At 37.4% G+C, this 16,992-nt stretch overlaps 1 non-coding gene across 1 annotated transcript; it reads left to right on the forward strand.

The window, feature by feature from the left end:
• Window positions 1-1,482: 1,482 nt before the first annotated feature.
• On the forward strand, window positions 1,483-1,589 carry LOC122695755. Its single transcript, XR_006341510.1, has one exon. It is a non-coding gene; the product is annotated as a U6 spliceosomal RNA (small nuclear RNA).
• Window positions 1,590-16,992: the final 15,403 nt, after the last annotated feature.

Raw genomic sequence — 16,992 nt, forward strand, 5'->3', positions numbered from 1 at the left:
AAATAAATCTACTGAAAAGGATTAAAGAAGTCTTGGGAATTCCCTGGAAGTCTTGGATAGGTAAGCTCAATAACTTAAAGATACCAATGCTCAACAAATTCATCTAACAAATTCAATATGTGAAAATCACTCCGTCATGTCTGACTCTTTGCAACCCCATGGACTATATATATCCATGGAATTCTCCAGGCCAGAATACTGGAGTGGGTAGCTGTTCCCTTCTCCAGTGGATGTTCCCAACCCAGAGGTCAAACCCAGGTCTCCTGCATTGCAGGCAGATTCTTTACCAGCTGAGCTACCAGGGAAGCCCAACAAATTCAACATATTTCCAGTTAAAAATCCCAAGAAGGTTTCACAAAAAACTTGACAAAGATAGTTAAGAGGGGGGGAAGTATTACACAAGAGAAACTGGCAAAAGTGAACAAAGTCCCTGGAAAAGAACTGTCCTACCTAGTCTAGTCTAGTAATTAGACAGTAAGTAGTGGTGTAGACATAACCAAATATAACAATGTAACAGAATATAGAGGTCAGAAAAAGACACATGCATATTAGAAACAATGTAGCAAGAGGCAGTGTTAAAATCAATGGCAAAAAAAAAAAAAAAAAAGACTATTAAATGATGCTGGGACAAGTGATTATCCATACAAGACAAAAATTAAATTACCACCTCTCACCACTCATTAAATCACAGGTGTACTAAAGACCTAAATACAGGTGTACTAAAGACCTAAAGACCTTTTCAAATTAGCAGGAAATAGAGAATATCTTCATGAATTCACAGTTAAGGAAAAATTACTAAATACATGGAAAGCAAGAAACAAAGAATTACTAAACATGACTACACCAATATTTTTAAAAGTTCTTAACAGACTCCAAAAACAAAACTGAAAGACAAGACATTAGGTAAAGTAATTCCCCTCCCTCCAAAAAGGGGGGAAAGGAGAGCTCCTACTAATTAATGAGAAATATACACAACCAAAATCTATTAAAGATTTTTAAATATACTAAGGCACACACAGATAAATGTGATGTAAATTCTTGTCAAGATTCTAGTTCTCAGGAATTCCCTGGCAGTCCCAGTAGTTAGGATTTGGCATTCACTACTGGGGCTCAAATTCGATTTCTGGTCAGGGAACTAAGATCCCTCCAGCAAGGTTTGATCTCTGGGTTGGGAACATCCCTTGGAGAAGGGAACAGCGACCCACTCCAGTGAGACCAAAAAGAAAAAAAAAAAAGGTTCTAGTTTTCATCTGAGTGATGGACTCATGTGTGATCACAAGATACAACGACTGGGTAAATTATTCTGTGTCATGAATCACGGATGATTTATCTAATTGTGTACAAGCTGATGAAGCACAAGCTGGAATCAAGATTGCCGGGAGAAATATCAATAATCTCAGACATGCAGATGACCCCACTGAAGAGCCTCTTGATGAAAGTGAAAGAGGAGAATGAAAAAGCTGGCTTAAAACTCAGCATTCAGTGCTCGCTTCGGCAGCACATATACTAAAACTGGAACGATACAGAGAAGATTAGCATGGCCCCTGCGCAAGGATGACACGCAAATTCATGAAGCGCTCCATATTTTTGCATGAGACAAGTGCTCGGGGCTGGTGCACTGGGAAGACCCAGAGGGATTGGGTGGAGAGGGAGGTGGGAGGGGGGATCGGGATGGGGAATACATGTAAATCTATGGCTGATTCATGTCAATGTATGGCAAAAACCACTACAATATTGTAAAGTAATTAGCCTCCAACTAATAAAAATAAATGGAAAAAAAAAACTCAGCATTCAAAAAACTAAGATCATGGCATCTGGTCCCATCACTTCAAGGCAAATAGATGGCAAAACAATGGAAACAGTGATAGACTTTATTTTCTTGGGCTCCAAAATCACTGCGGATGGTGACTGCAGCCATGAAATTAAAAAACGCTTGCTCCTTGGAAGAAAAGCTCTGACCAACCTAGACAGCTCATCAAAAAGCAGAGACATTACTTTGCCAACAGAGGTCCGTCTAGTCAAAGTTATGGTTTTTCCAGTGGTCATGTATGGATGTGAGAGCTGGACTATAAAGAAATCTGAGTGCCAAAGAATTGATGGTTTGGACTGTGGTGTTGGAGAAGACTCTTAAGAGTCCCTTGGATTGCAAGGAGATCAAAGCAGTCAATCCTGAAGGAAATCAGTCCTGAATATTCATTAGAAGGACTGATGCTGAAGCTAACACTCCAATATTTGGCCACCTGATACGAAGAACTGACTCATTGGAAAAGACCCTGATGCTGGGAAAGACTGAAGGCAGGAGAAGGGGACGACAGAGGATGAGATGGTTAGATGCCATCACCGACTCAATGGACCTGAGTTTGAGTAAGCTCCAGGAGTTGTTCATGGACAGGGAGGCCTGGCGTGCTGCAGTCCATGGGGTTGCAAAGAGTCGGACACGACTGAGCAAACGAACTGAATTTTGTACAACTGAGGTTGGTCAAAGGAGAGGTTTAAAAATGATTTTATTAGTTTCCCATCTACAGTGTAGGAGGAGAAGGGAGTGACAAAGGATAAGATGGTGGGATGGCATTAGTGACTCCATGGATATGAGTTTGAGCAAACTCCAGGAGATGGTGAAGGACAAGGAAGCCTGGCATGCTGCAGTTCATGGGGCACAGAGTCAGACATGACTGAGCAACTGAATAATAATGACAACATCTAAAATGTGAAATCCATTCACATGAATTGATTCCTTTTAAATATGTTGGGTAGGGACTTCCCTGGTGGTCCAGTGGCTAAGACTCTGAGCTCCCAGTGCAGGGGGCCCAGGTTTGATCCCTGATCCAGGGGAGCTAGACCCCACATGCTATAACTAAGACCCAGAGCAGCCAAATAAATATATAAAATTAAAAAAATAATAATAATAAATATGTTGGGTAAACTAAATAACATTTATTAATACTAAACCATGGACAAACTTCTTTTTCCAATTTCCCAACAGGCTGTGTCAATTTTTTCTGATTTAGTTGCTTCTTAATGTAATTCCTAATTTGTAAGAAAGCTGTAGCAGCATAGAGGGTCACGGTTATCTTACTTGCTAGTGCAGCAACTATATCTAAACAGCCTAACAGATCAGTAAGAGGAAGGACAATTCCATTTATATGACACTCAAGAAAAGGTCCTATAGGAACAGAAAACAGATCAGTGGGAAGGAGTTGATCTCAAAGGGCACAAGGAACTTTTGGGGGTGATAGCACTGTTCACATCTTGATTGTGGTGGTGACTGCATAATGATACAAATTGAATTTGTCAAAATCATGGAAATGTAAGGATGAATTTCACTACATGTGATTAAACTTCAATAAACTAGATTTTAAAAGGAGAGGACAATGCTACAAATTTAACCTATTAAAGAGACATTATTGTACAGTATTAACATTATCATCATACTAAGAAAAACTGCAGCTTGATAATCTAAACTTATGTACAGTTTAACTCACAACTTCCCCCCAAAAAAACCCTTAACTGTTCTTATTTTATTGCTAAAATTAATCCTTTTAAATTTGGAACTCAATTCCTAAAATAGTTTGGATTCGTATTTCATTGTTCAATTTTTTTACTTATCTACCAAGTCTGATGGAAATTATGTATGTAGTTTATAATGTTAATATGACAGCCTCAATAGTATCAATGTCTATTTTTTCTTTGTTACTAAATCATGCATTCTTATGCATTGTCTTCTCATTCTTATATAACCATATGAAATAAGAATAATTATCCCTGTATTAATGATGACTATTTTAACAGAATTCTTTATGTTTAAGAGCATGTGCAACTTAAGAGCCTGTTGGCCACTGTATTCCCTGAATACAGTAGGTACTCAATAAGAATTTATAGACTGTTGGCCTCACCTCTATGTGACCTTGGACAGTTATTTATCTCTTTAAATTTCAATATCCTCATCCATAAAAAGAGAGTGAAACAATTCTAGGAAGTCAGTGTGTTTAGTTCTTTTAAGCCTTTCTATAAAGTACCTGGCACACTATGAATACTGAATGAATGTGACCTTATTATTATCTTTGATAGCATTAATCAGAATTGTATCATACTGCCAAAGCTTCATATTAACAATAAAGCAGTAACAGAATAGACGATTATACCTAAAACCTAACTGCTCCTCATGCCAAACTGAGATGTTCAGTGTTATCTGTTAAAACAAAAATCAGTACATTTTAAAGGGATAAAAAGTAAACTAATGAATCTTTTAAGGAAAGAAGAATCCCCTTCTGAAAATGGAACTTGAGTGTAAGAAGTTATATAGTTTACAAATATCTGGGCCACATAAGTCAGGGTTGGAAATTATTTGGGCAGCAAGAGGTCATTGTCATGGGACTTACTTTAGGGCAAGGGGAGTCATCTAGATATAAACTAGATCCCAGAAAATGACAAGATAAAAGAAACTGCATTAAATTATTTGAAGAGATTTTAGAGTTCATTTTATAGAAGAAGAAACAGACTGAACAGGCTAATTGGAAAATCAAGTAAGATAACTTGCCAAGCAAAAAAACAATTCTGCACTTCAAGAGTCCCGTACCATGGATAACAGTACCTTAAAATCTGCATTTACTCATGGCCCTGAGTTTTGACACACAGAAAAAGACACAGAAGCACATACAGATAAGAAGTGAACTTAGTTTGTAACATCATCCAAGTTCTGTTTAAGGTATTTTGATGCTTTTCTTGCCAGGCATGTTTCAGTTGGTTTCTTCATCAACCAAAGAACTACAGTGGCCAGGTTTCTGGGTATAATCTAACAAATGTTGGTTTGGTCAATTAATTTTAGGATGATGAAAATCTAGGAGGGAATTATCATCTAAAAATATTCCAAATAATCAAACATTAGAGTTATTTAAAGAACTGATGAGCAAAGAAACAGCAAGACAAAGTCAACCTGACTTGGCTGCCCACAGTTACCACTGGAGCTAAACTTGATACCGCTGCCTAGCTATACTCCTTTAGTATTTTTATCCTCCTAATCTCTATTACCTCTTCACATACGCTTCAATTCCAGGGCAGTAATAAGGAAATAAGCATAACAAGGGAGGACTTGATCACATTAAGCACATCTTAGAATCCAACCTATCTTGAAGATTGCAGATAAGCAACAAAGGTCTGATTTTTTTTTTTTCCCTGCTTCACCAAGAGGTATGCATGGAACCTGAGCCCCCAGAAGTAGAAGGGTGGAACCTTAAGTACTGGACTGCTAGGGAAGTCCCCAAAGGTTTGATCATTACTCAGTAACCCTAAACTTAAATGAATATTCATTTCTATACTTACTCCACAAACTATCTGTAAGAAATACTATAATGGTGGAAATAAATGTTCAGCCACGTATATTCTATGAATAAGGACATTTCCAAATCAAGCAAGAACCAGATAAAAAGAATATGTACTTGGACGTTTGGTTAGGGAAAAAGTAACAATCAAAAGTCACTGGCTTGGGTCTTCCCTGCTGGTCCAGTGGCTAAGACTCCATGCTCCCAAACCAGGGGGCTAGGGTTGGATCCCTGATCAGGGAACAAGATCCCACATACCACAACAGAGATTGAAGATCCTGCCCGTGTGCTGCAACTAAGACCTGGCACAACAAAATTTAAGGAAAAAAGGTCATTGGCTCATCCCATGACCACTGTGCAGATGTTTAGAGTCTCAAGCCTGGTCACTCTAGCTCTTGCACACCCAAAAGGAGATACAAGAAAAGACTTGTTTCGACTGGATTAAGGCAGTCAAGCAACTGCTTTATGGGAAGCTGAAGCTAGTGGTGATCTGAATGTATGGCAGATTCCCAGTCATGAAAAAACCTCAAATCTACTTAGGCTCTATTCAGCAAAGCAAACTGGGAAAATTTTTCCTTTTGAAGGAGAGACCCTAGTACAGATCACTCTAAAGACTCTGGAAACTTCTTCACTTTTGTGATTTAAAAGGAAGCAAAGAACTGCTCTTCACAACAAACTTTTTTTTAATATTCTGGTTCAACAGGATATGAATTCATTAGTGTGAATTTATCCTAGAGGAAAGTCAATAACCAGCCTAGCTTAAGAGTATTTTTTCTCAGCATACTAACACATATATATGGAATTTAGAAAGATGGTAATGATAACCCTATATGCAAAACAGAAAAAGAGACACAGAAGTACAGAACAGACTTTTGAACTCTGTGGGAGAAGGTGAGGGTGGGATGTTTCGAAAGAACAGCATGTATATTATCTATAGTGAAACAGATCACCAGCCCAGGTTGGATGCATGAGACAAGTGCTCGGGCCTGGTGCACTGGGAAGACCCAGAGGAATCAGGTGGAGAGGGAGGTGGGAGGGGGGATCGGGATGAGGAATACATGTAACTCCATGGCTGATTCATGTCAATGTATGACAAAACCCACTGAAATGTTGTGAAGTAATTAGCTTCCAACCAAAAAAAAACCAAAAAAAGAGTATTTTTTCTTCTTCCAAACAATGAAGGGATAATAGTAGTTAACATTTATAGAGCACTTACTCCATGCCAGCATTATTCTAAACCTGCTATATGCATTCATCCAGTAAATCTACACAATCCTACAAAACAAGTATAATTCCCCATTTTACATCTGGGGAAACTGAAGCACCAGGAGATTTTTTTTTTTTTTAAGGAACTTACTCAAGGTCAAACAACAAACAAATAGAGATTAGCAGTCTGGATCCAGAGTCTATGCTCTTTAAGTTTTTCTGCCTCATGATTATACAACTGTTTTTAACATTAAAACTGTGAAAGAATCACATAGAACCTCTCCCACCCAACCCTGGGAGATTTCTCTACCTACTTCCTTATTGGCTCATAACATAGGCTAATCAGAAAGGTTCAAATATACTAAATGGGAATTATATATATCTTACCTATATAAGCATACATTTCTCCCTTTCCCCCCAAAAATGGGGGAAGTGGTACAAGGAGGGAATTAATTATTTAACTCACAAATTCTCTCATATCAAGTCCTGTAGGCCTAAGGGAGAAACTGACAGCATGAGAAGTTCTTTCTCCTTTGCTCTCTTTAGGGGCTGAGCTTTTTTTCTTTTAGAAAGAAGCGTTGGCCTGCAACTCTCTATTAGTAACAAACAAAGCTTTTCAGGCATAAGCTTTCAATCTTAATTAAGATTTGCCCATATGTATTACACCTGGAACCAAAATATAAACTTTCTTATAGTATTAAATTAAAAGGGCCCTGCAGAAGTAGCTAGGGAGAAAAGTGCACCCAGTCTCTCACTTTGAGGCCTGAACTGCTTATGAACAAATGCATGCTTATTTTAACTTGAAGAACTAAGTATCATCTTCTCCACTGCACCTGGAACTCTTATCTCTAGGCAAGAATCTTTGCCACTGTTACAACTGTACTACAAATTCAAAGCTTTACAGATATTGATTTTTTTGTTGTATTTTTCAGTAAAGTTCAAGGAAGAAATGGGAAAAGTTACTTTCCCTTCTATCCTTTATAAAGCTAAAACCATTTATAGAAAACCCTTCAGAAATTTATGCACACTCAGAAGTTGCTAAAAAGAATAAAACTGTATCAGTTCAGTTCAGTTGCTCAGTTGTGTCTGACTCTTTGCAACCCATGGACTGGAGCATGCCAGGCTTCCCTGTCCATCACCAACTCCTGGAGCTGGCTCAAACTCAAGTCCATCGAGTCAGTGATGACATCTAACCTTATCATCCTCTGTCATCCCCTTTTCCTCCTGCCTTCAGTCTTTCCCAGCATCAGGGTCTTTTCTAATGAGTTGGCTCTTTGCATCAGTTGGCCAAAGTACTGGAGCTTCAGGCTGTAATTAACTCCTGAGTTAAAAATGTTAAGTCACTGAAATATTTCTCCACTGTTTTCCCACCACACTTAGAAAAAAATCTAAACTCTAACGTGGTCTTTATAAAGATAACCCAGTGGAAGCCCACCCCACCTCTCTGATCTCATTCATCCCTTAATTTCTCTTTCACTGGCTTGCTGAGCTCCAGCCACACCGGCCCTGCTCCTGTAACACCCCAAGCTTGTTCTGTACCTCCTATTCTCTAGGCTACAAAGCTCTTCCAGATCATGAACAAACTGAATCCTCCTCATCCATCATGCATATTTCATTCACCTCAAATACCACCTCTTCAGAGAGACATTTTCTTCATGGCTCCCCTCCCACCAAAATTATATCACATTTCCATGTAGCTGCCTTATCATTCTCTATTTGAGATCACAATACCCTACTGTGGGCTTTCCTGGTGGCTCAGCTGGTAAAGAATCCGCCTGCAGTGCGGGAGACCTGGGTTCAATCCCTGGGTTGGGAAGATCCCCTGGAGAAGAGAAAGGTTACCCACTCCAGTATTCTGGCCTGGAGAATTCCATGGGCCGCATAGTCCATGGGGTAGCAAAGAGTCAGACACAACTGAGTGACTTTCACTTTACCCTATTTTATTTGTTCATTACGTTTATCATTCTCTAAAATTATCTTGTTAATATGTTTAACGTATGTCTCCTCTAACAGAATATAAAGTTCCATGAAAACAAGTACTACATTTATCTTATTTACTACAATCTCTCATGGAACTAAAATGAATAAATACTATACTATTAAATGTGCAGGCTCATATAAAGACTTTGATATTTTATAACCATTCTAACACATTATATTGCTCTCTTAGGCTTCTTCTGCTGTTTTTACCCATTAGCACCTACTGTGAGAGAATTAAGCAGCAAGAAATACAAATAAACATGTAGACTTTATAATATATAAGCAATTCAGAAAATGAACTAAGGTTTCAGAATTAATAGCATGTCTTTCAAATTGTACACTGATCCTACTTATCAGTAAACAATAGTATTGTAAGTAAATTGCTAATTATGTTTAAAAAGAAACTATCAGATGAAATTTAGCATTTATGAGTAATATACTTTTATGCATATCATGAAATACAGATTAAAATATTGAATATAATTTAGAAGTAAAACAAACTTCATTTTAGTATTTAACATAGCTTATATATCATCTTCTACTTAAAATTTAATTTCATCTCCAAACAAAAAAACCATGTTTAAAAAAATTAAAGTATGACAACTATAACTCATAAAATAGGCAATCTCAATAAACATACAGATATTATTTTTTAAAAAAAGAATAAATGTAAATCCTGGAGTTAAAAAGTATTAACAATTTTAGAGTTGAAAAATATTAAGAACCAAAATTTGGGGAAATTCCCTGTATATCCAGCAGTTAGGACACAAAGTTTTCACTGCCAATCCCTGGTGGGGGAACTAAGATCCCAAAAGCCACTTGGTGCAGGTGGAAAAACACAGGAAGAACCAAAATTTTAAATTCACTAGCAGAGTTCAAGAGTGGATTGGAGATGACAGAAGAAACAACCAATGCACTTGAAACTACATCAATCTGTGTGAAAGTTGCTCAGTGGTGTCCGACTCTTTGCAACGCCATGGACTATAGCCTACCAGGCCCCTCTGTCCATAGGGATTCTCCAGGAAAGAATACTGGAGTGGGTGGCCATGCCCTCCTCCAGGGGATATTCCCAACCCAGGGATCAAACCCAGGCCTCCCGCCTTGCAGGTGGACTCTTTACCATCTGAGCCACCAGGGAAGCCCACCAATTATGAAGAAGAGAAAATAATTTTTAAAAAGTTTAAATTAACAGATCCTCAGAAATATAAGAATACCATGAAGCATGGCAACATACATGTAATGAGAGTCCTAGAAAAAAAGAATAGAAAAAACATGTGAAGAAATTATAGATAAAACTTACCAAATGGTTTAAAAATGTTAACCACTACATTTAAGTTTACTGAATCCAAAAGAGGATTACACAAAGAGATCCACACCCAGACATATCACTGTAAGACTGTTGACTAAGGAAAGAAAATCTTGAAAGCACAAAAAGAAAAACTACTCATCAGAAACAATACAGACCAGAAAGTAGAAGATGACATATTTAAGATGCTAAAAGAAAAAAAAAAAATGCAGCAAAGAATTCTATATCCAGCCAAAGTACTCTTCAAATATAAAGGCAAAATAAAAACAAGCCCAAGAAACAAAGACTGAGATAATTCATTAGTAACAAACTTTCCTTACAAGAAATCCAAAAGGAAGTTCATGAGACTGAAAGGAAATAATGAGCCCATAAATCAATACATAAAAAGAAATAAAGAATACATAAACTGTAAATATGTGATAAATATTTTATTTTTTAATAAATATTTTTAAAACTTTAAATGTTTTCTTCTCTTAACTATCTTTAAAAACATACAATTACATTAAAATATTGTAAAATTGTATTGTTGGGCTCCTAAAACATAAAAATTTCATATGTATGACAATCTTGACAGGACAGGGGAAAAAATAGAGCAAAATTTTTATATTTTGCTATAATTAAATCAGTCAATTCTGAAGCAAACTGATAAATTAAGATACACACTCTAATCCCTAAAGCAACTTAAGAAAATAACTTTTAAAAATCCAGTTAAAAAACTAACAAAGGAATTAAAATGATAGCCTGGAAAATAACTATTAACTCCAGAATAGGCATTAGAGGCCAAAGAAAGAAATAGAAAAGAAATAAGACATATGGAAAATAACTAGCAGAACTGCATAAATCTTACTATCAATGATAACATTAAATGTGAACAGATTATGAATTCTCCAATCAAAAGGCAGAAGGGTCACATTAATTTTTTAAAATAAGCATTTTAACTATATGCTGTCTATAAGATACACTTTAGATTCGAAACAAGTAAGTTAAAAAGAAAAAGATATGTAATGCAAACAGTAAAACATAAGCGAGTTGGAGTAGCCACACTAACACCAGAAAAAATATTACTACAAAATGTATGTATGTGTATTATTATATCCATATATCATATCTAATACCAGTCCCAAAAATATGAAGCAAAAATTGACAGAACTGAAAGGAAAAACAGACACTTCAATAATAATAGATTTTAATATCTCACTCTCAGTAATTAATAGAAAAGCTAGACAGAAAATCACAACGAAGAACCAACTTGACCTGATACCTATGAAATATTCCACCCAACAACAGCAGAATACCTTTCTAGTGCACATAGAACATTCTTCAGAAAAGATTACCTACTAGGTCATTAGGATGTTTCAATAAATGTAAAATGAGAAAAAATACAAAGTATGTTCTCTTACTACAGGGGAGTTAAACTAGAAATTAACAACAATGAAATTTAGGGAATCCCCAAATAACTGAAAATTAAATAATACATTTCTAAATAACCATGGGTCAAAGAAGAAATCACAAAGGAAATGAGAAAGTATGAATTAAAATTTTAAAAAGCAGAACATATAAAAACATATGGTCGCTAAGAGTGTTTGGAAGAAAATGTGTAGTTTTATACGCCTATATCAGAAAAGAAGATCTCAGATCAATAACCTAAGCTTCTACCTTAAGAAACTAGAAAAAGAAAAGTAAACTAAATATTAAGCAAACAGAAGGGATGAAATTACAAAGATTAAAATGGAAATCAGTGAAGCAGAAAACAGAAGAACTTTTTCTTTGAAAACGAAACTGACAAATCTTTTCCTAAAATGACTAAGTAAAAAAAGAAGAAACATGCTACCAAAATTAGAAATGAAACAAAGACATCACTACCTATGCTTGCAAAATTAAAAGCACATATAGGACTATTACAAAGAGAATGCCAAAAATATTAAATAGCTTAGATGAAATAGACACATCCCTAGAAACACAATTACCAAAACTAGTAACACAAAACTTAGCAAAAAAAGTCTGAATAGGTCCAGTGAAGAAACTGAATTAGTAGTTTAAGAATTTTCCAAAAAGGAAAATCTAGGCCCAGGATATTTCATTGATGAATTCTATGAATATATTTAAGGAGGTAATACCACCAATCCTTCACAAACTCAAAGGAAACAGAAGAGGGAACAATTCTCAATTTATTCTGGGATTAAAACATTACAAAATCCAAAGAGTCACAAGAAAACTTCAGACCAGTGTCTTCCATAAGAACAGACACAAAAACATTCAAAACATTAGCAAACTAATAGTAAGCAGCAAACAGTAAGAATTATATACCATGATCAAGTGGGATTTACCCCAGAAATACAAGGCTGGTTTAATTGTTAAAAATCAGTTAATACAGAACTCTATATTAATGGAATAAAGGACAGAAACCACATGATCATCTCAGACATTAACGTGACCAACCGTTCTGTTTTGTCTGGGACTAAGAGTTTCCCAAGAAGCAGGAGTTCCAGTACTAAAACCAGGATCAGCCTGAGCAACTATAACAGTTTTTCATGTTAAGAGACAGAAAATGCATTTGATAAACTTCAGTAAAATTTGATAAAAAAAAAACTCTGAATAAAATAGAATTTAAAAGGAACCCTCTACCAAATAAAGAAACCTGCTACACAACGTTTTGTCACAGTTAGCAACAGTGTGCTGTATTCTTAAAAAATTAAAGGATCCCCTGGTGGCTCAGTGTTCAAGAATCCATCTGCCAATGCAGAAGACACCCTGGGGTCCAGGAACACCAGATCCCTGGTCCAGGAAGATCCCACATGCTGCGGATCAACTAAGTCCACGGGCCACAACTACTGAGCCTGTGCTCTAAAGCCGAGGAACCAAAACCACTGAAGCCCATGCTTCCTACAGCTTGTGCCTCGGCAACAAGAGAGGCCACGGCAGTGGGAAGTCAGAGCACTGTAACGAGACAGTAGGCCCCACTTGCTTCAACTGGAGAAAAGTCCAAGCAAGAACAAAAATCCAGCATAGCCAAAAATAAATAAATAAATTAAATGTCTTTAAGTCAAGAGGGTAGATCTCATGTTAAGTGTTCTTACAATAATTTTTTTTTTAATTTAAGTAAAAGATTTGTACACTGAAGATTCTAAAACATCACTAAGAAAAATTAAAGATCAATAAATAAAAAGAAAATTTCATGTTCCTGTATTTAAAAAAATATTATAATAATTTATATTATAAGGCAGCAATTCATCCCAACCTGATCTACAGATTCAATGCATTCCCCATAAAAGTTCCAAAACATTTTTTTGCAGACAATGACAAGTCAATTTTTTTTTAACTTTACATGTAACCCAGAATAGCCACAATTTTAAAAAATAACAAAATTTAAGGATTTACACTACTTGGTTTCATAAATTACCATAAAGCACAGCAATGGAGACAGAGCGGTACTAGCACAGGACAGACATACTAATGAAACAGAACTGCAAGTCCGGAATTAAATCTTTACATTTACAAGCAATGGGGAAATGATGATCTTTTCAATGAATGGTGTTAAGACAACCCGTTATGTGAGTGCTAAGTCGCTTCAGTCATGTCCAACTCTTTGTGACCCTATGGGCCATTGCCCGCCAGCTTCCTCTGGTCCATGCGATTCTCCAGGCAAGAATACTGGAGTGGGTTGCCATTTCCTCCTTCAGGGGATCTTCCCATATACAGCAGGTGAATTTAGGCCCTTATTTTGCACCATACTCAAAAATTAACTCAAAATATATCATAAATCTAAGAGCAAAATCTATAAAATATCTAGAAGAAAACAAAAAAGAAATCCTTAAGCTCTTGGATGAGGTAGAATTCTTGAAACAACAAAAGTATGATCTATAAAAGAAAAATCGGGAAATTAAGCTCCACCAAAATTAAAACTTTGGTGCTTCAAAAGACTCCAATTAAAAGAGAGAGAGAAAAGCCACAGACTGGGAGAAAATATTTGTAAAATCATGTATCTAAGAAAGGACTTGCATCCAGAATGCATTATAAAAACTCTTTCACGTCAGTAATAATTCAACAACGGGCAAAAGATCTGAATGGCTTTTTCCACCTAAATGTATATATGAATACCATATGAAAAAATGCTTAACACTTTGCATCTTTAGGAAAACTGCTATTTAAAATCACAAAGAGTTAAACATTTCATAGTACAATGACTGTAACAAAAAGGACAATAACAAGTGTTGGCAAAGGTATGAACAAATTGTAACTCTTATACACTGCTGATAGGAATATAAAATGTGGCCACTTTCAAAAACAGTTTGGCAGTTTCTCAAAAAGTTAGATGACCCAGAAATTCTATTCCTAGGCATTTATCCAAAAGAATGAAACCATATGTCCACACTAAAGACTTAAACTTTCAAGCTTCATTATTTGCAACAGTCAAAAACTGGAAACAATCCAAATGCCCATCAACTGGTCAACAGATAAACAAAACATGGTATATCCATACATCAAAATACTATGCAGCAATAAAAAGGAACAAAATATTGATGCATGTTACAATATGGATGAATCCTCAAAACATTAATGTTAAGAAGCCAGATGATAAAGATTACATATTCTATGTTTCCATTTACATGAAATATCCAGAAAAGAAAAATCTATAGAAACAAAATACAGACCAGTAGTTGACTGGGGCCAAGAGTGAGAATAAGGATTAACTGCAAAAAGACTAGAATTTTTATAAGTGATAAAATTTCTAAAATTGGCTTGTGGTGATAATTTAACACTCAATATATTTACTAACAAATTATTAAATTTTGCATCCAGAATTAATTTGGGGTATTAAATAACTCAAAAAACTAATTTTTTTAAAAAAACTGTATATACCCAGGAGAAATGAAAACATATCCACACAAAAACTTGTACAAAAATGTGCATAGCAGCATTGCTTGTAAGAGCTAAAAAGTAGAAACTCTAATGTTTATCAACTAATCAATGGATAAATAGTATGTGGTATATCCATCCATACCATGGAATATTACTCAGCAATAAAAATGAAATGAAATAATGACACATGCTACAACATAAATGAACTCTCAAAACATTATACTAAGTCAAACAAAGCAGTTATGAAAGATCACACATTGTAAGATTCCATTTATATAATCTGTCCAGAATAGAGACAGAAGGTAATTAGTACTTGCCTAAGGCTGAGGGTTTTGGAGGAAAATGGAGAGTAACAGTTGATGGGTATGAGGTTCCTTTTTGGGGATAATGAAAATGTTTTAAAACTGATTATGGTGATAGTTTCACAACTCTATGAATATATTAAAAACCACTGAACTGTACACTTTAAATTGGTGAATTGAATGGTAGGTTAATTATATCTCAATAAAGCTGTTAGTATCATCAAGGACAATAAACCTTGGTGTACAATCTGTGAGCAGGTAAAGCCATCAACACTGATAAGGACCTACCACAGCCACAGTTCCAATCTATCTACTTAGGATAGAAAAATCTCAAAGTTACAAATTCTTTCCAACCTACTGTGATTATTTTGTAAATGAGTATATTTACAAAATATACATTTCATTTACTGAAATGAAGTAATCATTTATCAAAGCAATTAGTTCAGTCACTAAGTTTAAAAAAATACTGACATTAACTTGTCCAATTTCAAATGCCCAAGATATATGAATTTTCTATTTCATGTTTTTAGAAGCTATCTCAGTAATATTCATATAAACTCACTTTGTAAACTATTACATCATATTTAGACGTTATTCCTAAACCCCTTTAAATGCAATCAGCTTCCAGACTTATATAATGTCATTCTACCTTCTGAAGAAAAGAAGAAATTCTGAAACTCAAATATCCAATCCTATCTTTGTAAAGAAGACATTCTTCTGTGCATTCTGGCACTATTCTGTGACCACAGCACTAGACAAAGTGCATAATTTATCTCACGATACAGACTCACAGTTAAAAAGAAAGGCAAGTCTGATTACTAAACACCAGATTACTGTTCTATCATCACCGGATTAAAATTTAAACCACACAGTTGAAATAAATGTTGCTAAACACAAGATAGGGGGTGAAATTCACAGTTGTACAATCAAGTGTTCGCCTCTTCTTTCATGAAGTACTATGAACTTAAAGGCTATTCTGCAGAAAAAGAGCCCAGGATGCTGGCACATGAGAAACATTAGTAACGATTCGATCTAGATTACTCTTGGGGTAATGGAATATTTTCTCTGTCCTCTACTGACATGCAATAAAAATGCCCCAGTAGAGTAGAGAGGGGACTCGGCTGCCCAGCTCGGAAAGCTGCTCAGGCAGTCAGTTCCAGCCCTACCCAAGCCTTCCCCGTCCTCCTGCCGCGTCCCCCCCACCCTCCAACATCCAAGAACACGGTCCCTGAGGGCCAGCTTCACGAAGAGAGGCTCCATAAGGCGGTCACTGGACGCGCGTGTTACTGAGCCCGTTTTTGTTTTGTTTAAAAACCAGATTCCTGTCAGAGCCCAGCCTCCCCACTCCCGCGGGAACAGGGGGGAAGTGGCAGCGGGGGGCCGGGGTGGAGAGAGAGAATAAAAGAATGACCGAGTACAACCTGCCGTGCCAGCTAGCCGCAGAGGGCAGGAAAGGTAAAAGGCGGCTAGGAGGCCCGACGGCGGAGGAAACTGCTCCCCAGCCGTCCACGCCACCCCACGCGGCCGCAGCCTCCCGGGTCCCGCCCCGGGCTCGCCGCCCTGCCCCGGCGCCGGCCGCCGCCTCCCGCCTTAGCCGGCCCTCCCAGGACGCGTTTCCTCTAGGGCCGGACCCCCGCCCTGGCCTCCTCGCGGGATAAGGCGGGTCAGTTCAGTCCGCTTCTCGGCAGAGGTGACTCGCGCGGCGATGTAAACACAGCCAGACCAGCTGCGCGCGGCCCATCCCCCGCGCCGGGGTCTGTAACCTCTTCCCTCAGCCCTGCTCCGCGCCCCGCGCTCCTCGCGGGCGGGCGCGCCGCGCGCCTTCCCCTTTCTCTAAGTCCAGCTCCCCGACCGTTGCCCGGGGCACTCAGCCCCCTTTCCCAGCTCCCGGCCGGTGTCACCGCCACAGCCTCCGGAAAACCCTCCGCAAACCCCGGAGCAAACAACACAGGCGCCGGGCGGGGGCGCGGAGGGAGGCGGTGGCACCCGGGACGGCAAGCCTTTCTCGCCGCACCCTCCG

Source organism: Cervus elaphus, chromosome 5 (genome assembly GCF_910594005.1).
Source record: "Cervus elaphus chromosome 5, mCerEla1.1, whole genome shotgun sequence".
Lineage (NCBI taxonomy): Eukaryota > Metazoa > Chordata > Mammalia > Artiodactyla > Cervidae > Cervus > Cervus elaphus.